Genomic DNA, 23,746 nt, shown 5'->3' on the forward strand with positions numbered 1-23,746 from the left:
ATACTGAAGCTCTGAAATGAGAGTATTGGGAGAAGGGGCCTTTGAGAGGTAATGATGTCATGAGGGTGGAGCCCACATGATGCTATTAGTGTCTTTATAAGAAAAGGAAGACAGGTAGCCCTTTCTCTCTCCACAATGTGAGGATATAAAGAGACAACGGTCGTCTGCAAACCAGGATTAAGGCCCTCACCACACACTGGATCTGCCAGTGCCTTGATCTTGGACTTCACAGCCTCCAAAACCATGAGAAATAAATGTTTGTTGTTTAAGCCATTTGGTCTGCGGTAATTTGTTAGAGCAGCCCGAGCTGACAAGACACTGCCCAAGGACAGATTTCCTTTGGATCATGAGTGACTTCAAAATTGCGTGATGAATAGAGAGAAACCCTGAATAGACAATCATCATAGAAGACACAGTTAAGGTAAATAACGATCTAGTACCTCACCCCACTCACCCAAGGTAGCAAGCCCAGATGGTTTTAATACCAGTTCTCCTAAACTTGCACGAGCTGACCATGACTCCAGTATTCAAACTGTTTCATAGTTTAGAATACGAAACTTCCCGATTCACTTTATCAACCCGACAAATCCTGGTAACACTTGTTGGACAACACAAATTTAAAATAATCTCAGATATGAACGTAGAAGAGCTCTAAATAAAATTAGTAAATCATATATAACCATGTGATCAAAGATTAAAATAAGAACCAATAAAGTTTGTTTCAAAAGTAAGTTGATTCCAACCAGGAACTAGATTTACCGTTCCTACTAGCTCAGAACATAAACAGATTAAAGAAGAAAAATTGTATGTTCCTCCTCACGATGCCAAGAAAATCATTTGATAAAATTCAAAATTCAGCCCTGATGATAATCCTTAGCAAGGAGTTCAATAAAACTTGTTTTATACAATACAGTGTAGCTAGTGGAAGCCTTCAGCAAACATTGTTGTGGCAATGTCCAATATGGTTGCTACTACCCACAGGTGGCTATTTAATTTTAAATTAAAAGTAATTAAAATTAAACTTTTCATTCTTCAGTCACTCTAGCCACATCCCAAGTGCTCAGTGTGGCTAATGACTACCACTCTGGAGAATGCAGAGAAGAAGCATTTCCATCAACACAGAAAGTCCTATTTGATGGTGCTGCTAGAGAGAATCCAGAGCGGATCCCAGGTACACCTACATGGAATTGTACAAATTTAATAAGAGCTCACTTTACTGAAAGCTTTTCAAGTACCTAGCACTATTTTAAATGTTTTATATATATATATAACCTTATTTAGTCTTCATATGGTATAATATATTAATTATTACCATTTTCTCCACTTTATAGCCACGAAATCAGTGGGGCAGGAAAGGGGTTAAATAATCAAAGCTTACATAATTTTAAAGTGGCAGATCTTGGATTCAAATCCAAAAGTCTGACTCTATAAGCACACTGTGAGGCTACATAGTGTTAAAGGGGGTGATTCAGATGAGTGGGGAAAGGATAAAATACTCACTAAATTGTGTTATGGCAAATAGCTATCCACTTGGGAAAAAATGAACGCAAATATGTACTTTATGTTATTTAAAAGATATAATCATAAATACATAAAATGAGTAAAAAATATAGTTGCAAAAAACTAAAGTCATAAAAGTTTAAGGAGAAAGTATAGTATTTTCACACTCTTGGGGATAGTCTGGGGGCAGATACTTCCCAGGAAAGGAAAAAGCTCAGAAATTTTAAATAAAGAGATTGATAAATTTAAGTACATAAAAATTAAAAGCTGCTTTGTGATGAAAGAAAGTATAGTCAAGGTTAAAAGACAGTAAGAGAGTGGTAGGAAATATTTGAAATAAACATAAAGTGTTAATACTCGTAAAAAGGTTACATAAATCTGTTAGAAAAAGGCAAACAGCTCTGCCAAGTAGATGAGCAAATACCTCTGAAGAAGAAATAGAAATGACCAATAAAAATATGAAAAGATGTTCAAATTCACTGATAATCAGAGAAATACAAAGTAAAACAGGATATCATAATTCACCCATTAGACTGGACAATTTTCAAAGGGATTATGTGCAGCGTTACAGTGTGGGGACATGGAACTCCTCAGAAATTGTTGGCAATTGTGTAAATTGAAAGGCACTCTAGAGGGTAATGTCTATCGAATTTTAAAATGAAGATGTCTTTGGTCCAGCAATTTCTCTTTTGGGATTCTAACACATGTCACAAAGATTTATGCACAAGAGATACTGCATGGCGACATTGTTTGTAAAATGGAAAAACTGTAAACAATCTAAATACCTATCAATTACTGAATAATTAAATAAACTGTGCTTCATGCACACTATGACGTAATGTGCATTCCTTTAAAAGAATGAAATACATGTACTTGATACTTACAACTATCTCTAAGATACACTGTTTACGTGAAAAAGCTAAACAAAACAACACTCTTCTCCCAGCCGGCAATTTATCTATGGTTATAACTTGACAACAAAGACAGCTTAAGAATACATACCCAAACGCTAACATGTTATCTCTGAGAAATGCGATTTCGGAGAGGACTTTTTGGGGGTAGGAACGGGAACTTAGTTTCTCTTTTTACTCAATATACTCAGATATTATTTTTATGTTTTATAAAGAGGATGTATTAATATTGTGATCAACAAAATAAAAAAGAGAGAAAAAATAATCCACAGTTAATGTACTTAATAATCTGGTGCCTTGTTATCAGCCATCTTTTCTCATTCAATTCCTCTTCTGCCTTTCTTTGGGCAGATAGTCTATCTACGAATCAAGAGGAAAGAGAATATCACATGAATGATTTGTCCTGGGCTGCTGCTATAGAGAGAGATACAGCTGAATTCAACAGGTATCATTGACTATAAGACATTCTTTCTGAAAATAGGGTCTTGTAACTATCTTCACTGGTGTTTATCAAATTTTAAGAGCAGCTGCTACTACACCAGCTAAATGAGGTGGTCTGCAGATTTGGAGGAAGAAAATTCAGTTGGTGTATGCTTTCAGCCACTGTGGCTTTTTAAAGATGAAGTTCATCTTTTCTTCTTTTTTTTTGAGGAAGATCAGCCCTGAACTAACCACCACCAACTCTCCTCTTTTTGCTGAGGAAGCCTGGCCCTGAGCTAACATCCATACCCACCTTCCTCTACTTTATATGTGGGATGCCTACCACAGTATGGCTTTTTGCCAAGCAGTGCCAAGTCCGCACCCGGGATCTGAACCGGCAAAACCCGGGCGGCCGAGAAGCAGAATGCGCAAACTTAACGGCTGAGCCACCAGGCTGGCCCCCATCTTTTCTTATGATGAAAGTCTCAGAGCTGGCTGCCTTGTGGTCTCAGACAATCCCAGATTCCAAAGGTAGTTTGCAGGGCAGAGGGCGAGGGGAAGAGACACCTTACAACAGCATGGGGGCAGGGATTCCTCAGGGATCCCCGGGACCCTCTCAGGGGGTCTGTGAGGTCAATATTATTTTCATAACAATATTAAGATGCTATTTGCCTATTTAACTCTCATTCTTTAACAAATCTATAGTGGAATTTTCCAGCAGCTGCGTGACATGGGATGATGTCATTGCTCTGGTGACTAATGGAAATGGGTGCTTGGGTATTTGTCTGTTTTAAACTTTTTTCAAATTTAATATCTAATATGAAAAATAATTGAGAGATGTAACACATATTTAAAAAGAAAACTCTTTGGAGGGCTGGCTCTGTAGCATAGTGGTTGAGTTCAGCTCACTCTGCATCAGCAACTGAGGTTCACAGGTTCAGACCTGGGCGCAGACCTATACCACTTGTCAGCTATGCTGTGGTGGCGACCCACATAGAAAATAGACAAAGATTGGCACAAATGTTAGCTCAGGGCTAATCTTCCACAGCAAAAAAAAAAAAAAAAAAACAGAAAGAAAGAAAGAAAAAACTCTTTGAACTCTTTGGGTCTTAGAGCATAAAGGGGTTCTGATCAAAAAGTTTAAGTATTGCTGCTTCACAGCATCCTTAGGATACACTCTGGCTTCATTTATAATTTCCTTAGCAACTAATCCTTACAAAATACTTCCTAATCACTTGTGTTCATCGTATTGTGTGAGAACCATGTGAAGAAGTCCATTTAAAGAAGAAAAATCTGAAGAACCAAAAACTCATAATCTCAAAATTGAGAGAAGAACTCCCTCCCTCCCTCGGCAGGGTTACCCCAGTTCACTTCCTGCCTCAGGTAGCAGTCATGAAACCCAGAACATGGGTGGCTTCCTTGCCTGATTTCCCTGTACTGCTTCTTGCCTATGAAACTTTCACTGAAACTCATGAAACTTACCACCTGGGCTTCCTCCCCTTCTCGAAAGTAACTTGACACCAAAGAAAGAAAGAGAGTCATCCAGGGTGATCTCCAAGTAGATGAGGTTTTGCTTGTTTAATAAAAGCAAATAAATTTTATTTCTCAAAATAACCTTCTTTCAATAGATTTCCTTAAATAATCATTGGGCAAAACATAGTAAAATGGAACAATACACTTTAAATGGATGAATCTTAAGATATGAGAATTATATCAAGAAAGCTGCTAAAAACTACAGTGAAAGGAGCTTTTCTTCACCCTTTTATTTATTTATCCATCTTTTAAATTTAATAGTAGCATTTCTCTTTTATAACAATAAGTAATAACAGTGGTGATTTTTGGAACACATATTTTATGTTAGGCATTCATTGTTAAATATATATAAAAAACCTCATTTAATGCAAACAACATGCTTAAGATATAGATACCACCAATATCCTAATATTTCAGATGAGGAAACTGAAGAGTAGAAAAGTTAAGTAATGTCTTTGAAATTATGTTGTTAGTAAACGGCAGAGAGAAGATTCAACCCGAGACCTCCACAGCAAAGCTCATGATCTTAGGGCCTGTGTTTATTTCGCACCATTTTACTTGATAAACTATGCTATGCATGCTTGTTAAGGAAAATTCAGACAATATTGAAAGGTATTCATAAGAAAATAAAAATTACCAAAAATACTACTTTGTAGAGATGATTATTCATTTTGAGGGGCATTTATATTCCTCTAAGTATTTACAGTATATTTAAATTTCCTCGGGTGAAGACTGCATATATTTTCACTTAACACTGTATTTATTGTCCTTCTCATGCCCTTGCCATTCTCTTTTCTTGCACGTTTAGGCTGTTTCCAATTTTTCCTTGTTATAAATGCTGCTGCAATGAGCATCTATAAACACAATCTTTTACTGTGTCTCTGAATGTATTACTTAGGCCAGATTATTTTACAGAATAACTCTATTTTCATAGTCAAACAGTTAAAAAAAAATTAAACCACTTTAGACTCCCACCAGCAATGTTTGAGAGTATCCATTGCCTTACAATCTTGATGACACTGAACTATTTTATTCTATCTGCCAATATGATGGGTGAAAAATGATTTGTTAACTGTTTCATCTATTTCTAACGTAGTTAAGAAATCAAGCCAAATAGGGTCCATTAAGAATTATTCAGCGAGCACATGTAGACATCAGACAGAGAGCTGGGCATGCCTTTTCTCATGCATTAACCATTGCGTGAAAAATCACGTCTCATTTCCTAAACCATCTGTTTATCTTCCCATTAGGTCAACTCTAGTCCCTTAACACGCGAGGATGGTATTCTGTGGGCGAATCATCATGATTTTTCCTTCGCATAAAGGGAGTGAGAATGTCTGCTATTTAACGTGGTATAATTAAGTAGGGAGCTTTAGGAGCAGTATGAAGAGTCAAAAATTATTATTCTAATGGACTAGAGAAGCGAATTTCTCACCACTAAGATCCTGTTCACCATGAAGGATTGGCCTATAAACCATTCCCTGCTGGGCTGAGTCAAACAGTCAGATATTTTTAACTTGGGCTTCCTTTCTTCAAACTGTCTGATTGGATTTTTAAAATCTGTTATTAGACGGAAATAGCAAACTGGCACTACAGGAAGGCTCCCCATATGTTGTTAGGATGTTTCCATAGTTGTGCTAGATTTAATCACATTTCATTCATAAAGATTAGCTAGAAATGAAGAAGGAAATAGATTGTTCCCAACTGAACTGGCAAGAACAAAGTAGGAGCTTCTGTCTGGAGCGGAGACGTTTGACAGAGTTGAGTGGGGGCCTACTTTGTTACAAATAAAGTAACCAAAATTCCTGGAACAAAAAGCAAAAGAGGCATGAAGTTGTGACATTCAAATATCTTCTAAAATCTGGAGGTATGTGCTTTGCTTTTTCTGTCACTTTTTTCTATGATAATAGTATTGCATTTTTGTTGTCAAATGTTGGAAAGTAATAAGTTATAAAGAAAACATTTAAAATTGTCTGTAATATTACACTCCAGAGGCAATTATGTTTTAATGGCTTTCTTTCTCATAAAAGTGTTACAAAAATTTATTTTAAAAAACAAAATGTCATTTTCCATACCTTTGACATCTACATATTAAGTAGAAAAAGGGAAGACAGTAGTATTTACAGTACTGAAGATGCCATTGAAACAGGCATTTACTAAAGAAGAGATGGATTATGGTTGAAGCCCAGGATTCAGTCATTTTAGCCAGTCTTTTCACAATAATTAGGATAATAATTCTGATCACAGAGAAGCATTATCTTGATAGTAATAAAAATTTTGCTTGGCTACAGAGAAGGCAGTGACCAATATTCAGGAAAAGAAAGAAAAGATACTTCAGTCTTCTTTAGATAGTCAAGATGTACAGGTTTAAAAAAAATAAAGCTTTTAAAAAAATTTGGGGAGTTTATAGAGGTATTTGGCCCCCAGTAATCTCTGCTTTCCTTTCTATGCCCCCTTCCTTTTTAATCCAAGAGGTATCTAATTAATGTGCAACTTAGCTGCGCATCCTCCACGACCTTCACTTCGGAGGGCTCCGGGAGAGCCATTAACGCCTGCAGGATCCCCACTGGATACCGCGTGACTCTCCAAGATGCCGCGGGAGGAACATAGGCATTTGTGAGCTCTGCTGTCAAAAGAGGGAGAGCACAAAGTGCTTTTCCATGGCCTTCCAATAAAACTGGTTCTAATGATTGTAAAACCACCTTCAGTTCTAACGTCTTCGCATTAGATTTAATTTGTGCATTCTTTACTTTGTTTCTTTCTTGAAACCTTATCAGTGGGGCGTGGTCGTGATAAAGCTGGTCAAGAAATGCCCACCCTGCCAGGCCAATAGCTCACCCTTGCAGTAGTTTTCAGTCACTGCTGCTCCTGCTTTCTCAGGAAAAGGGAAAAGGATGAATTGCACTAATAGGGCTAATTTTTCTACAGGACTATCTCATGCATAAAATGACTCTGAGTTTGTTCCCTTTTCCATTTATCATACAGAAAAGGTCATGCAACTTTTTGCCAAGGTGGTGGAGCAAAAGAATGGGATTTTGGTGAATAGTCTTGTTATTTTATTTCTCATTGAAAAAAATTCATTTATATCTCCTTATCTCAAATTGCTGTTTGAAAAAGCTTTTCATAATCACAAATTTTTTTAAAATGGCAAATTCCTCATCAAATTGCAGTCCTTCTCTGCAGCTGGTAATTATGTACGGTCAGAGAATCAGGGAGAAAAAAAAGGAATGTTGAGCTCCCGTGTCTAGTTATTGGGTGAGGTTCTTTACATGTACTCTTTATAACCTTTTCTGCAACTGTACTCCATCAAGATTTATTAAATAATATGCATTGGCCACTTTGATTACATAAATAATGTAGAATCAATGCAGGAATATTTGTAAAATAATAAAACAAAAAGAAAATAAAGATGATTTTTCATTGCACCAATCAGATACTGTTCTTGTTAGCATTTTAGTGTGTTTCCTTCCAGGCTATTTCTAAGCGTCTAAGCTGTTAATGATGATGTTTGTTTATTTAACAATATACTTTCTCAAGTGATCATTTCTTCTACAAAATGGAGTTGAAATATTGCATTAGTATTTCATCTATTTATGTACCACAGATTCATTCATTCATTTTTGGTTTATATTTGTTTCGATGTATTTCTGTACTAAAACTACCATTTTAGTGGTCATCCTTACAGAGATAATTTTGAACACATTTCTGATTGAGTCATTCTTAAAAAAAAACTATATTTGCTCGCATGAAATATTTCGAGTTTTAAATGAGGGACTTCAGATGATTTGCAAAATTTTCATGAGATAGCACCCACAAAAAAGAATATAGTCAAGATGATTAAAATTTTCACTCTAACCATAAGTTATGTCAATGGTTTTAAATTTATTTATTTATTCTTACAATTCCTTGAGGGCGCAGCTAACATTTTTAAAGATTCTAACATATCAGGCACTGTTAGGTATTTTCACAAGTATTATTTCTTACTTGGTTCTCATAGTTTATTATATAATTTATTCTATAGATGCTATTATCCCTTGAAGACTACAGTCCTGTTAACATCTAAAGTAATTTGTTTTTGTGGCAATCAGGACTAAAAGCTACTCTGACTGGTATGTGGTTGACAAGAACTCTACGACAATAAATGTAATTAGTACCTGTGTCACAGAAGTGCTCCTATTTTCTGGTTTTGATTGATTAGTTCTGACCCACAGATTAGGCAAAATGATACATTCATGTAAAACCATCTTGTTAATGATGCAATAATTAGAGGAATCTTGTTAAAACATAAGTCTGATAATGTCTCTTGTGTGTACAAATTCTTCAAATGACTTGTTATCTTGTACCAAGAGCTGAAATCATCACAGCCAAGGGCCAGTGTACTCGGTACTCCCCACCCTTATCTTTCTGACCTCGCTGCCAACTCACTCAGTGGGCTGCAGTCATACCAACCTCTTCAAGCATACCATGCCCATTCCTGCCTTTGCTCTCACTGTTCCCCCTGCCAGCATGGCCTCCTTCTACATATCTACAGTGATTACTCACTCAACTCCTTCAAATCTTGACTAAAAATATCGCATCCTTAATGACCTGATCACTCAGTTTCAAATTTTAATGCTCCTTTTACCTTGATATTTCCTGTTCCCCTTTCCTCCTATATTTCTCTGTGGCCCTACCACAGAACTTTCAGTGGGTATTACTGGATGCATGGCTGATATCATCTCTTCCTAGTTCTCGCTTCTAATTAGGATTCCAGGTATTTGAATGTAGCTCCAAGAGGACAGAGGTGACTGTTTCATTCCCTGCTGCATTCCTGACTCATAGAAACATGCTCGGCCCAGAGCAGGCACATAAATACTTGCTGAACGAATGAATGAAATAACATAGAACTAAAGAATTTCTGTAACTATGCTAATGATATTGAAATTCACCCCTAAAACTTCAACACTGTCTACATCCGCTTCTCTCTTCCTTTCTTCCTTTCTATTTCTGCTTGTCTGTTTTATTGTCTCACACTTCTCTTCCCATCCATTTAGTTTTTTTAAAAAAGAACAGGCGTGCTCACAACTTACCAAGACTACCAACATATGTGATGTCAGGGTTGCATTAAGGACCACACAGCCAGTGACAGAACCTGGAATAGAAGTGAAATTCCAGTATTTGATACACTGAACCACATTGTCACTTGTAAATTGAGAGTCATATAGAGTTTTAAAAAGATCAGCTATATCAGTGGTCTCCGTAGGACATTTTCGATTGCTAAGAAAAACAAGTTTAAAAGTACCTCGAGAGCTGGCCCAGTGGCATAGTTAAGTTCATGCACTCTGCTTTGGCAGCCTGGGGTTCACGGGTTCAGATCCTGGGCATGGACCTACACACCTCTCATCAAGCCATGCTGTGGTGGCAACCCACACACAAAATAGAGGAAGATTGGCACAGATGTTAGCTCAGGGCCAATCTTCCTCACCAAAAAAAGAGAAAAAAAAAAGGAAAAAAGTACCTTGATACAACTCAATAGCAAAATAAAAATCCAATAATCCAATTTACAAATGCACAGAATATCTGAATAGACATTTTTCCAGAGAAGAGATACAAGATGGCCAATAGGTAAATGAAATGGTGCTCAACATCACTAATCATCAGGGAAACACAAATCAAAACCACAATGAGATATCACCTCACATGTTTTAGAATGTCTATTATCAAAAAGACAAGAAATAACAAGTGTTGGTAAAGATAGGGAGAAAAGGGTACCCTTGTTCTCTGTTGGTGGGGATATAAATTGGTGCCAGCACTATGGAAAACAGCATGGAGGTTCCCCAAAAAATTAAAAATAGAACTACCACATCATCCAGCGTTCCACTTCTGGGTATTTACCTGAAGAAATCAAAAATACTAATCTGAAAAGATATATGCACCCCTATGTTCACTGAAGCATTATTTACAACAGCCAAGACATGGAAGCAACTAGTGTGTCTAGTGATGGATGAATAGATAAAGAAAATGTAGTGTTTATATATATAAAATATAGAATGTTATTTAGTCATAAAAAAGAAGGAAATCTTGCCATTTGTGATGACCTGGATGGACCGTGAGGGCATTATGCTAAGTGAAATAAATCAGACAGAGAAAGACAAACACTGTATGATCTCACTTACATGTGGAACCTAAAACAACAAACAAAAAACCAGGCTCATAGATACAGAGAAGAGATTGGTTGTTGCTAGAGGTAGGGGGTCGGGGATGGGCAAAATGGGTGAAGGGGGTCAAAAGGAACAAACTTTCAGTTATAAAATAAATAGTAAGTCATGTGGCTATATTGTGTAGTACAGTGACTATAGTTAATAATACTGAATTGTATATTTGAAAGTTGCTAAGAGAGTAATCTTAAAAGTTCTCATCACAAGAAAAAAATTTTGTAGCTATGTACAGCGACAGATATTAACTAGACTTATTGGGGTGATCATTTCACAATATAATCAAATATCAAATCATTATTTTGTACACCTGAAACTAATGTAACATTATGTGTCAATTATACCTCAATAAAAAAAAAAAAAAACAGAAACAAAAGCAAAAGTACCTTGAAGGGCCCTCAAAACTTCATTTGGATTACAAAGTGGTCAGATGGACAAAGATCTTTTTACGCTGGTGTTCCATATTATAAATAAAAAATAAGATAGAAAGTATCTGATAGGAGCTTTCTTCTTTACTTTCATTCTGGCTGATTGCATTTTTCTCATGCAGACCACAATCATGAGAAATTAACACTCAACAAGTTGATTAATAGGCAGCAAATAAAGCCTCTTTCAAATCTCAGAGTTTTCATACGAGAAATACGTCTCTGAAAATATTCTACAACTATTTCTCATTAAACAAACAGAACTTTCAACAAGACTAAAGCAATCAGCCTTGCTACTGTGAAATCCAGGTTGACTTCTTCAGATGCCTTCAACCGATGCGATAAGGTTGTATGGAAACTACTTGGATGATATATATGCCAACAGTGAATATACGTTGTTGAATTTGATGTATTTGACAAATTCAGACATCATTTTCTATGGTCTATTGGAATTAGGAGAAATTGAACACCCACCCCCCCCTCCCACCCCACACTGTTTATGGTGCTACTTAATAAGTCACTGTTATTCACAGGACTCGGATTTTAAGAGTTAACAGGGATATTTAGAAGGTCTAACTCTGACAACAGGACTTGAAAATGTAATGGACCGTTTCATGTGAAAGTAAGTTCCTCATCAATGGAGAGATTCAACTCAAGATTGTAAAATCACCTATTAGGCATATAATTTAGGCATTGGGGAGAGGGTTAGAATAAATGATGGCCAAATTCTTTCAACTCAGATTCTGTGGAATTGTGTTGGAAAGGCAACTGTTGTAAATTGTATCATCCTTTTCATTAAAGAAGAGGCAATTTTGTTCTACCTAGAGCTACCACTGCAGAACCCTGGATCTGTTGTGGGATAATTGCAATTCAGGCCAGATGCTTGTTGAATATGACACATTGACCACATACTTCTATTCACTCCCCCTCCTCAAATGCTACTAAAATGACAATAAAAATTAAAATGATTATAAACCCACAAAGACTAAGCAAACAAAAGGAAACCTACCAATGGATAAGAATTTTAGCAAGCTGGTGGAAGATAAAGTGAAAGGTAGCTGATTAATTAAATTGGAGGAAGCCTTAACTCAGGCACTGGCAGATGGGTATAGGCACAAGGTCAAGCAAGTTTGCCTGAAAAATATTCAGGAGGGGTTCAGAAATCAAAGGAAGCAGTTTTCCCGGGATGTATGGGATATGTCGTGTGGAGAAAACAAGAGAAATAGGTGGAAGTCTGTATAAGGAGTGAGTTAGACTACCTGGTTCCTCGGTGTTACTGCACAGCCAGGTGACTTATATCATCACCTTCTCCATAACAGACTGGAACTTTTACCTCTGAAGAAACCGAGTCAATGAAGCATCATCTTTCACCCAACAGGCATAGCAGGTGCAAAGGGTGGCAGGGAGGAGAGGATGGAATGAAAACAGGGATTTAGTGAGCATCTACATACTGAAAGGAAGACTGGCAGCTCCCTGGTTCTAGAATGCCTGCACCCAGACTTAGAAGCCTCAGGTAGGAAGCTGCCAGACTGAATGGTCCTGGAGAAATATAGCAGATACTAACATTTGGAGGGCTCCTTGTAGAAAAGGCAACTTTCTGCCTGATCCCTTTGTGGTAAGTCCCACTGATTGAGGAGCCCTGCTCCTGCACACTGAGATTTCAATATGCTTTTCAATGTCGCGTTCTTAAACATAAATGGACTGCTGAGATCACCAGGGAATGAGAAAAGCCTTCATTATGAAAAGAAGAGATGCAAACAAACGGAGGGAAAAAGCAACTGAGAGAAAATTAAGATACTATCAAGAGCAGACAAAACACTTTAAAAAAATCCTCAGAGTTAAAGAGAAGTACGGCCTCTTAAACAAGAACAGATTTGCTGCATGAAATGAACAATCAGAGCACATCAACAAAAAGCGTTCTTGGAAAGTAAAAATAGGATATCTAAAGCAAAAATATCAAAAGAAGCAACGAAAGATAAAGTTGAAACAATTTCCAAGAATTTAATCCCAAAAGACATTTCAGAAAAACAGGACAGAAAAGATCAGTCCAGAAGATGCAAAGTTAGATTCATAGGAATCCCAGAAAGTAAAATATTAAAGATAAGATGAAGTGAAGAAAATTATCAAAGAAATAGGACAAGAAAATTCCCCAGTGGGTCCACTAAATGCCTAAAACAATAAAGGGCTAAAAGAAATATCATTATTAAATTTCAGAATATTTGGAATAAAAGCGCATCCAAAAGTTTTCAGAGGGAAAGCAAATTAAATACAAAGGATTAGGGATAAGAATGTCATCGGACTTCTCAAAAACAACAGTGGAAAGAAAACAACAATAGAGCAAAGTCTTCAAAATTTTGAGAGGAAGTGACTTTCGGTCTGTATTCTATGTTCTACCGTAATATTCACCAAGTGTGTAGACATTTTCAGACAAGCAAGGTGTAAAAATTTATTTCTTAGGTATGCTTATTTGGAAGCTACTAGAGAATGTGTTAAACAGAGGGTAAAGCAAGGGTGAGGGAGATGTAAGATCTGGAAAACAGGATGGTTGTGAAGTTCCAGGATGACAAATAAAAAAAGTAACAAGGCCACAGCTTCATAGGAAGCTTAGAAAGCATCTAGTTGAAATTAGAGCAGAAGATGGATGGCCCCTCTGGAAATGAGGGAAGGAGACATTGCCATGAAAAACAAAATGAATCTGATAAAGTTAACCTTATGGGCAGGCATAGGATAACGGGAAAAAATACCAATAGGTTTATTGAAAATCAGACAAACAAAAATCTGAAGCAATCATTAACTCTAGAAAAAATAAGGATTGTTCAAGAGGAGTGGTTGTAGCGCACTGCTTGGCTAAGCAGCGAACAACATTTTCATAGGCATTTCCCTGTATATACAAGTCGTGACATAATGTTGAAAGGATGGAGGAAGGGGACGCTGGATTCCTATAAAAATTAAATAAGATTTTATATACAAACTTAGAGAAACATAATCAATAAATGACCATCTTCTTCCTTTGTTTTTAAATTTTTAATCTCTCTTTAGAAAAACGACATGATTTAGGGGAAAGAACACAGGCTTAAGAATAAAAGAGCTCTGGGGCTGGCCCAGTGGCCGAGTGGTTAGGTTCGCGCGCTCTGCTGCAGGCGGCCCAGTGTTTCGTCGGTTCCAATCCTGGGTGTGGACATGGCACTGCTCATCAAGCCACGCTGAGGCAGTGTCCCACATGCCGCAACTAGAAGGACCCACAACGAAGAATATACAACTATGTACTGGGGGGCTTTGGGGAGAAAACGGAAAAAAATAAAATCTTTAAAAAAAAATAAGAGAGCTCTATTATTACCAAATTTCAAGTTGCTTAGCTAATTAGAGCTGGGTTTCCTTGCCAGTTAAATGGATATAATATTGACCTCAGAAAATCTGTATAAAAATCAAATGATGTGTAAAATCAGAAAACAGATGCAAGTAAATGTTTCTTCTTGTCCCTTCTTTCCACTTTACCTAATTTCTGATGCTGGAGAAAGATCCATTAGGAAAATATGACATTTTCAGGTATTTGCAGTGTTAAATACTACCCCAAGGGTAGCTACATTATCTTGATTAGAAAATAATGCCCTTCACCAAGAACAAGATGATCAAGCAATGGACTTATCAGAGAGCATAAATATGAGTATTGTTCAATCTGCCAAAATATTGCCCAAATCTCCATGCAATATTTGGCCTGGGAATATTCATTCATCCTCAAGAGAATCCTGAATGGTGTGTGCGTGTATTTGTGTGAGGATCTTTTCCTGGGACATGGTCAAGCATTAAGACAAGGATTTGCAACCTTCTGCTCAAAATGTCAGAGGGCTCTGCAAGTTCGAAAAATGGGGAAGAGGGGAGGAATTAAAGGAAACAGAAAGAACGATTTAATTTAAGAAGCATCAAATATTACGAAAGAAGTCTTCTAAGACTTGATTCTGGGCCAGCACCCATTTTTAGTTTGTTTAGCTGAAATGACTGGCCCACAGTTAGACAATGAGCCAACAATATATGTATCCCAGATGTTTACAGATGTGTGACTTTTGGCAAATCATTTAAAAGCCGACACTGGTAAAAGGTTAAAACTGGAAGGAACCTTAGAGATGATCTGATCCAAGCTATCCCTTTCAGAGTAAAGAAACTGAGCCCTCAGAAGTGATAAACCACGTCCAAGGCCAAGAGTTGGGCAAACTCTGAGGCACATTATATGCAGGCTAGCTTCAGGGGTGTGTAGACGACATGATTAATTCAGTCACTGAGTCAGCCTTTAGCAGAGACCATGCAGCAATGGATGCAAAGCATAGGCAGTCTCCCAGGGGTGAGGATAAAGAGAGGAAGCTGAGAACAGGTCACGTCGTCCATGTGTGTGAGCTAGAAAATTTGTAGAAGGCTGTGGTATTTTCTCCCTCAGAGTAAGAATGTTCTGCTAACACACCTGGTAGAAAAACATCTCTAGAAACATAGAATCTAGCAATCTCATTCCAAAAAACTCAGGGGAGCAAGCACACGGAAAAAGATGAAATAGAATAACATCATGTTAGTATATAAGAGGAAGACTGAATATGACTTTGGTTCATAGACCTTGAGTCTATTTATTGCGACACACTATCTAACGTCCTTGGCTTCCTTTGAATGTCCTTTGAAAAGCCATGACGTCACAATGGGATGAAAGGTGAAGATTTCTCTTAGAATTTTAAACTATTTTCTTGTTGGCATCCATCATTTGGAAACTAAGTTTAGTAAAAACTGCCTCCCTCTCTGTTTCCAGGGCTCTCCACTGGCCGCATTTCTGCTTTTGCCAACACCTGACTGACATGGAGAGTGGATTTATTAGATGAACTGGGCAATCTTGCTTTCTCATCCCATTTTATTTAGTTTTTTCCACTCACCATCAAGTACTCTGAGTCTAAAGTTCTAAGCACAGATGATGAAAGTTTTATTTTATCAGAAAGCCTTCCCTGATGAACGTGGGGAGAGCCTGTGACATACTTTCCCTTCATGCCCACTCTCTCATCAGCCCACACCCACATGCTTGCTCGACTGCTCCAGGACTGGGGGCTCCTCATGCCGGCAATCTCATCTCATTCATCATTGCTGTCCAGTGCACATCCAATGTAACATACCTAGTAGGCACCCAAATTTTCTAATGAACTGAAAAGATGTGTACAGATCAACTGTTTTCCAAAGTGTGCACGCACACACACATACACTATATATATATATTCATTCTCTTCTCTCTGGGGCCTGAAGAGCAGCAGGCATGGTTTTTACTGCACATTCTTCGTACAAGCACTAGCATAGTGACCCTTCACTCTCCTAGCTTCGCCAGGGAATGAGGCCTTCCATATAACCAAGTTGTTGTAGGCTCCCATAACTCACTTCTTAACTGGTTACTATTAAGACCAAATCAACCACTTTGCATGGAATATCTTTCTTAAATACATTATACAATTCTCTAACTTATGAGACACAGTATTTGATGTCTGTCCTAAGATTTATTTCAAGGTCATAGTTATAACCATTGATGAGTGAGCTTTGTCAGTGGCACACTCAGAGACTGTTGTGGTTTTGGAGGCTATTCGTACCTAAACGTAATGGCCTGATACTATTATGATTTTTATTCTTTCATTTCCTTTTAATAGATTTTTTGATTCCTGTCCTATCCTGTTGGCATCTAATGTGAATTGGTAAACCAAACAAGTCAGTACATTAGAATTACTTCAGGTATAAACAGGCTTTGACTAAGAGCCAGTATTCATGAGCTTTCATGTTGACCTATTGTAATGGCTCAGGTGTCTTGATGTCTACCTCTTGCTTCCGTGCCAGACGATCCCAGTACCCAGAGAAGTGAGCTCTCTAAGTCCAAGGTGTTACTGCAAATGCTGTTGATAATAATAGTGTTGATGATGAAATGCCTTGCACTTGAATAGTATTAAATAACTGATACATAGGTAAACCAATCCTCTTAGTCACTTCCTAGGAATGAGGTATACTTACTGAGAAATTGATGACTTTATCAGAATACTTGGAAACCATTTTTTTTTAATTAAAAATTTACTTTATGGGTGTAATTTTCTTCTGAAGAGAAACTTCCATACTTGCAATAGTCATCTGTAGGAAATCTGTCTCCCTTTAGAGAGGTGCAGTGAGGTGGTGCACATCACAAAGGAAGTGGCTCTTTTAAAAATGTTTCCCAAATAAGAACGTGCTTTGGAGCGATGTTTTTCATTGCTCTCACTTTTTACATGTTTTGGGGTAAATGCTGCACATACTACCTGCGTTTGCTCCAAATATTTAAAAAGGCAACAGAGAAGAAAATTTAGTGGGGGCCGTAATTTTGAATGCCACAGCACTGGGGAGGTGAGTCAGACCCTCACTCTTAGCCTAGCACTGTCTATCAGCCTGACTTCACCACGGCAGGGCCTGGGGAATACCTGTGTTTGCTTGACCTAACAGTACATGGAAGGAGGGATTCTGCCAACAGAAGTAGAGATGACAGCTGGATTATCACAACATGGAATGCCACTCTTGCTATTTTTTTATGAGAAAATGTTAAATCTTAGATTTTCCCAGAGCCAAGTAAAATGTACACTGTCAAATTTTAATAAAGTCATTTCTACAAGCATTTTTGTCTGCTTTGCAGATTATGTAGAAACTTTTTCTTCTAGGATCATTATTTAATTTAGAGGACTTCAAGATGGGGTGGGTGTTACTGCTAAATTGGGAAAAGCAGGGCTGATGGGGACTTTATATAAGAAGCTTTCACTATAGAGTCTTAAAGCAGCAAGGGGCTTTGGTTTCTATTTAGAGATGAGGAAATGGAGGCTTGGAGATGAGCGGGAATTGCATGCTAAATGAGCACATAAGAGTTGAGTCATCAAGCGTATTAGTTTCCAGGGCTGCCGTAACAAAGTCCCACAAACTGGGGGGCTTAAACATCAGAAATTGATGGTCTCACTGTCCTGATGGCTAGAAGTCTGAGACGAAGGCATCCCCAGGGCCACGCTCCCTCTGAAGGTGGCAGGGGAAGATTGGTTCCAGGCCTCTCTTAGCTTCTGTCAAATCCTTGGTTTGTGGCAACATACCTCCAACATTCACATGGCATTCTCCCATGTGCATGTCTGTCTCTGCATCCAATTTTCCCATTTTTATAAAGACACCAGTCATATTGGATTAAGGACCACCCAAACAACTTCATTATAACTTGATTATCTTTGTAAAGACCCTATCTGCAAATAAGGTCACATTCTGAGCTACTGGGGGTTAGGATTCCAACAGATCTTTTTGGGGAAGACAATTCAACCCATAACAGCGCCTCTACCAAACCTAGTTTACCAACTCCTAGACCAGAGTTTGGTCTACTATTGCAGGTTTTAATGCTGTTTCTGCTGTTTTGATGTTGTTTTACTGCGTATAAGCCCCTGGTTGTGTCCTGAAGTCAAATGTAAATGATTTGGGGATTATTTCTTGAGCATCAGCACTCCATTAGTGGAGATAATTAAAAGTTGATTGCAGCAGGCATTATTTTTCATTTCGAAAAGCCTGCATTAAGATGGAATAGCCATTTTCCTAGAAGGAATGGGGATAATCCATCACCCTGACACTGAGGGGAATTCCACAAAAAAAAAGATAGAAGAAGAAAAGCACTTTATCAATGTGATTCATTATTATCATCAACAGGGTCACTGCTGCCATGCTTCATTCATTTATTACTATTTCACACCCACAAATAGAGGATCCAACCCAGCCCCTGGTATTTCAAAAATGGTACCTCATATGAGTGGACCTATCTTACTAGGAATAAGGCAAATAACAACGAAAATCCCCAATATTGAAATTCATTCATTCATTATTCAGAAAATATTTATTCAAAACATTTACTTATTTATGTGCCAGGCACTGATCTAGCTGTTTAGGAAACATCAGGGAACAAAAGGGAAAAAAAATCTCTGCCCAACGAGCTTATATTCTTGTTAAATAAATTATTCAGTATATTGAAAGATGGGGAAAAAGGAGAAGGGGGATTGAATGACCTGGGGGGGCGGGGGGGGGGGGTGTGTAGGTGACTGCAATTCAGGGTGGGTCACTGACAAGGTAACATTTGAGTAAGGCTTGAAGGAAGCAAGGAAGTGAGCCCTGGGTCTTCTGGGGAAGAGTGTACCTATGAGAGACAAGAGCCAAGGCAAAGATCCTGAAGTGGAGTCAGGCCTGGTGTGTTCCGGAAACAGCAAGAAGGCTAGTGTGGATATCAATGACCCTGATGGCTCAAGACCTGATTATGTTGTGCTCTTGTGCCAGGTCTGATTGGGTTTGACAACTTCAGCCTCTGGGAGCTTCCTTGACTGTCTCCTGCCTGCAAGTATGAGGTCCTCTGGACTGTCCTTGGCTCTCTTTCCTGGCTGCGACCAACAACACTAAAATGGGCAGCAAAGGGCAAGAGAAAGGGTAATGCTCTGGTACAGGCTGCATAATCTCTCTTTTGTGATCCCCGTCTCCATCACTGCCCAGTTAAATAGTTTTGATATTTACAAAAAATTAAACTGATGTATTTTTTAACCTCGTTGATCCAAACAGGTTGATCACAAAACTGAAACCTGGATTTTGCTAGGGAAGCCAAACAAATTCTTCTCTTTGGGAAAAAAACTTAACATTACCTATGTCTATGATAATGTTTCCTTCTGCAGCTCTCTTAACAACATGGGAAAGAATTTATTTAAATCTAAGAAATCCACTGCTGGGAGACAATTCTCCATGGCCTCTTACATCTCTGCACAGCTTGTGAACAACTGACCGAATAACTTTGTTCCCAACTACTGTTTTTGGAATGTTTTTATAGTGAAAATCCATTGGAAGATAGAGATAGTGTCTCCTTCTGGAGCAAGGAGAAGTTTGTTTACTGTCCACTATAATAAAGATTAAATCTTTCTCTCTCAACCAAAGTATCATCAAGCCATTATAAAATTTTGGGGTTCCCTAAGCTCAGCTTTCCGCTCCACTATGTATGCAGGCTCTCTTCCTTTTGTCCTGTGGGAACTGGGTTTTAGAAAACTGGCACAACTGCTATACTTTGCTACTGCTATTCCTGTAGGAATAAGTTATCTTTCATCTCTGCCCCAGGAGTCTCGTGTCTCCTATCAGCACCCATGTGACAGACTAATCTGTTAGGTTGCAAGTAGGGTAAAACCACAATTCTTACATCCACCAAAAATGATTCTCAAGAGACCCGAAATAATAAATGTTTGCACCCAGAGAGACATTCCAAGAGAAACACCCTCTCCATAGCTGTTTTGGTCATAAGATTTTACAGGAGTCTGATGGTTTGGTTGCTTGTATGGCACTTAGTAAAAATAAGGTCCAGAGCACTATGTAAGTGTTAATTGCTCTCAACTTCGTACAGCCAGCTATGGTTAAAAGTGAAACTGAAAAGATGAACCAGGACCTCACAGCTGTTGTCTTTAACTGCTCAAGAAAAAGTTCAAGATTTGGATTTCAGTACAGAACAGAGTGAACCAAGAGTGTCACTAAGATCAAATGAATACTATAATTTGTCCACAGGGCTGTCAAGATTATCCTGAAGCCTGTTGGGTAGTTAGAAATATTTTCTCCTTTATTATAAAGGGTCCTAAAAGAGATTTCTGCAGAGAAGAAGATTTTGTTTAAAAAAAAAAAGGAGAAAAAGAAAAAAATTCTTTATAATAATAAATTTTGATAAAAGAATTTAGATGTATTTCCAATGTTTATTTGTGAGGGCACATAATGATACAGTCAACTGGAGACTTATTTTTTTCTGAACAGTGTTGACAAGTATTTATTCAAATAAATTAATGTACCTTTCTCAACTGATTTACTTTGTCAGTTTTGAATAGAGAAGAGGAATGGAATGTACAAAGGCATTGTATGAGAGTGTATAAGAGCTAGTCTATAATTCATCAACAGGTAATACTCATTTAACATGAGCACTGGTGATATCTCCCACTGAACAAGGATGGGTTAGATCCTTCTTAACCATGAGGAGCCTAATGGTAATCTAGCACCAGTGGAAACCCTGGTGATTGGTAGATGGCAATATGGCCAATTGAGGTCCTCAGAGGAACACAGTAGAGTATCAACTAAACACAGCAATGATATTTCTAAGGGCTCTGCTGGTCATCAGCGGTGCCAGTTCAGTTCTTGCCTACTCTACCTTGTTCTATAGAGAAAAGCAAGCAGTGAGCCTTAAAAAAATGGGGCCACTCACTAAGAAGACCACCAGCTTGTACAGGGAGAAAGGAATAGAAACAAAATTAGAGTTTGTGAGCAGCCCCAACATGATGGGCACTAACCTAGACACTTTACATTTGCTTTCTTATTTCATCCTCTAAACAACTGTAGAAGGAAAGTATTATTGTATCCAGTCTACAGATAAGGAAAGGAAAGCTAAGGAAATTTACCAATGGCACACTATGAGTCAGATGTAGAGCCAGAAGTCAGCTCTGTCAGGCTCTACACACTACACTGATTTTTACTCTACTAATTGTATTAGTTTCCTACTGCTGCTGTAACAAATTACCACAGGGGCCGGCCCAGTGGCACAGTGGTTAAGTTCACACCTTCCACTTCAGCTGCCTGGGGTTCGCAGGTTTGGATCCCGGGTATGGACATGGCACTGCTTGGCAAGCCATACTGTGGCAGGCGTCCCACATATAAAGTAGAGGAAGATGGGCACGGATGTGAGCTCAGGGCCAGTTTCCTCAGCAAAAAGGGGAGGATTGGCAGCAGTTAGCTCAGGGCTAATCTTCCTCAAAAAACCCCCAAAAAACAAAAAAGCAAATTACCACAAACTTAGAGGCTTAAAAACACATTTATTATCTTACAGTTCTGTAGGATAGAGGTCCAACATGGGTCTCACTGGGCTAATATCAGGTGTCAGCAGGGCTGTGTTCCTTTTTGGAGGTTCTAGGGGAGAAAACATTTCCAGCTTCTAGAGGCAGTCCACACTCCTTGGCTCATGGCCTCCTTCTTCCATCTTCAACACCAGCAACCTCACTCTAACCATTCTTCCTTAGTCACATCTCATTCTGACCCTCTTCTTCTGCCTCCCTCTTCCATTTTTAATGACTTTTCTGATTACATCGGACCCACGTGGGTAAACCAAAGTAACTTCCTTTCTGCTGATTGGCAACCTTAACTCCATCTATAGCCTTCCTTCTCCTCTGCCATGTAACATTCACAAATTCCAGGGACTAGGACGTGGACATCTTTAGCAGGGGTAATTATTTTGCTACTACATCAGCCAAACTAATCTAAGTGTCAAAACTCATAATCGTAAAGCAAAGGCATCGAACAAGACATTAACTTGTAGCTAAGATGCTCCAGTCATTTCTTGATCTTGCATGGGACTGCTGACCTTCAGAGATTGGCTATATGTGTGCCTGGTAGGTAACATCCTAAAACTGGTGAACACACCCCCCCTGCAGGGGCATATGAAGGGAGGAGATGGTGATGGGAGCATACTGCCCAAGTTCAGGCAATAAGTGGGTGTACTGTCTTTAGAGATTATAAAACAAAAATAAGACCGGCTAAAAGCCAATCAGCTTTCCACCATCAAGATGAGCTGGCAGTTCTAAGCCATGTCGGTAATAAATACCCCTTTTCTCTTGGCTGGACTGCTCCTGAACCCCCCTCCTCACTTTCATATGCTCCTGTTTCCTAGCAAAACCATCCCTTTCTTTCCTGAGAGTAGGTCACTTAGTCTCAGGCAATGACTTTGGCCTAAGAGCAGCATACAGACTTTTGAAACAAGATGAATGCCCCAAAAATCCCAGACATGTCTCACTGGGCAGGAAGCATACCTCAAGTGAGACTTATGGGTCAGCAGCCTAGGGTGACGCCCTGACTCCAAGGTTCATCGTTTGTCATTTGTCCTCCTGTCAGTGGTCTTGATAACTCTTTTATTAGGAAAATATAGGTTAACAAAATTAACAAAATTTAAACTGTTAGCTATTTTTATTTAGATAAATAATTCAAGATAAAATGCCATAAGTAAAGGACTCTCCCATCCCTGGCAATATTTAACATGTCACGCAGTCTGACCCCAAAGGACTGTGTTATGGAAATCGTAAACAGTGTTGTAGACAGGCAAACACAAGTCCACCAATGCTTCCACCTTTAACTCCTGGTAAATATTCACGGAAACGAAATAAAAATGTTAAGAGCATTATGGTTTTCACAATGCAAGTAATTCATTTAATATTCAACCTGCTCCAAGTCCATTGCCATTTGAACAAACACACTCTATGCTTTATTGAAAATTACAGCCATAAATGTTCTGGTAAGCAACCAAAACAGTGTGACAATTTGAACATTCCATCATTCAAGGCAGCATGGCATAGAGGAAAGAGCACCAGGCTATGACAAGGGGAGTGACTGCATGGCAGCCCAGCATGGTCAGCAAAGGGAGGTCTAATATGGCGCTTTCCCAAGCACCCTTGGCCGTGTTCATGGTATAGACCAGGCACAGAAGTAGCTAAGGTTCTGACTGTGGAGCTCACCAGGAAGTAGTCTGAAAAGGACAGAGTGGCTGGGTCTGTAGTAAGGGCTGTGCAAAGCCAACTATCAAGATTGAGATGATCACAGCAAGTTCAGACTGTTTCCAGCAGAGCTTCCCAAACTTTACTGTAAGATGAATCTTCAGGATATCTTGTTAGAATACAGATTATGATTCAGTAGGTCTTAGGTGGGGCCTGAGATCCTGAATCTCTAACAA

This window comes from Equus caballus, chromosome 27, assembly GCF_041296265.1.
Source record: "Equus caballus isolate H_3958 breed thoroughbred chromosome 27, TB-T2T, whole genome shotgun sequence".
NCBI classification, from domain to species: domain Eukaryota; kingdom Metazoa; phylum Chordata; class Mammalia; order Perissodactyla; family Equidae; genus Equus; species Equus caballus.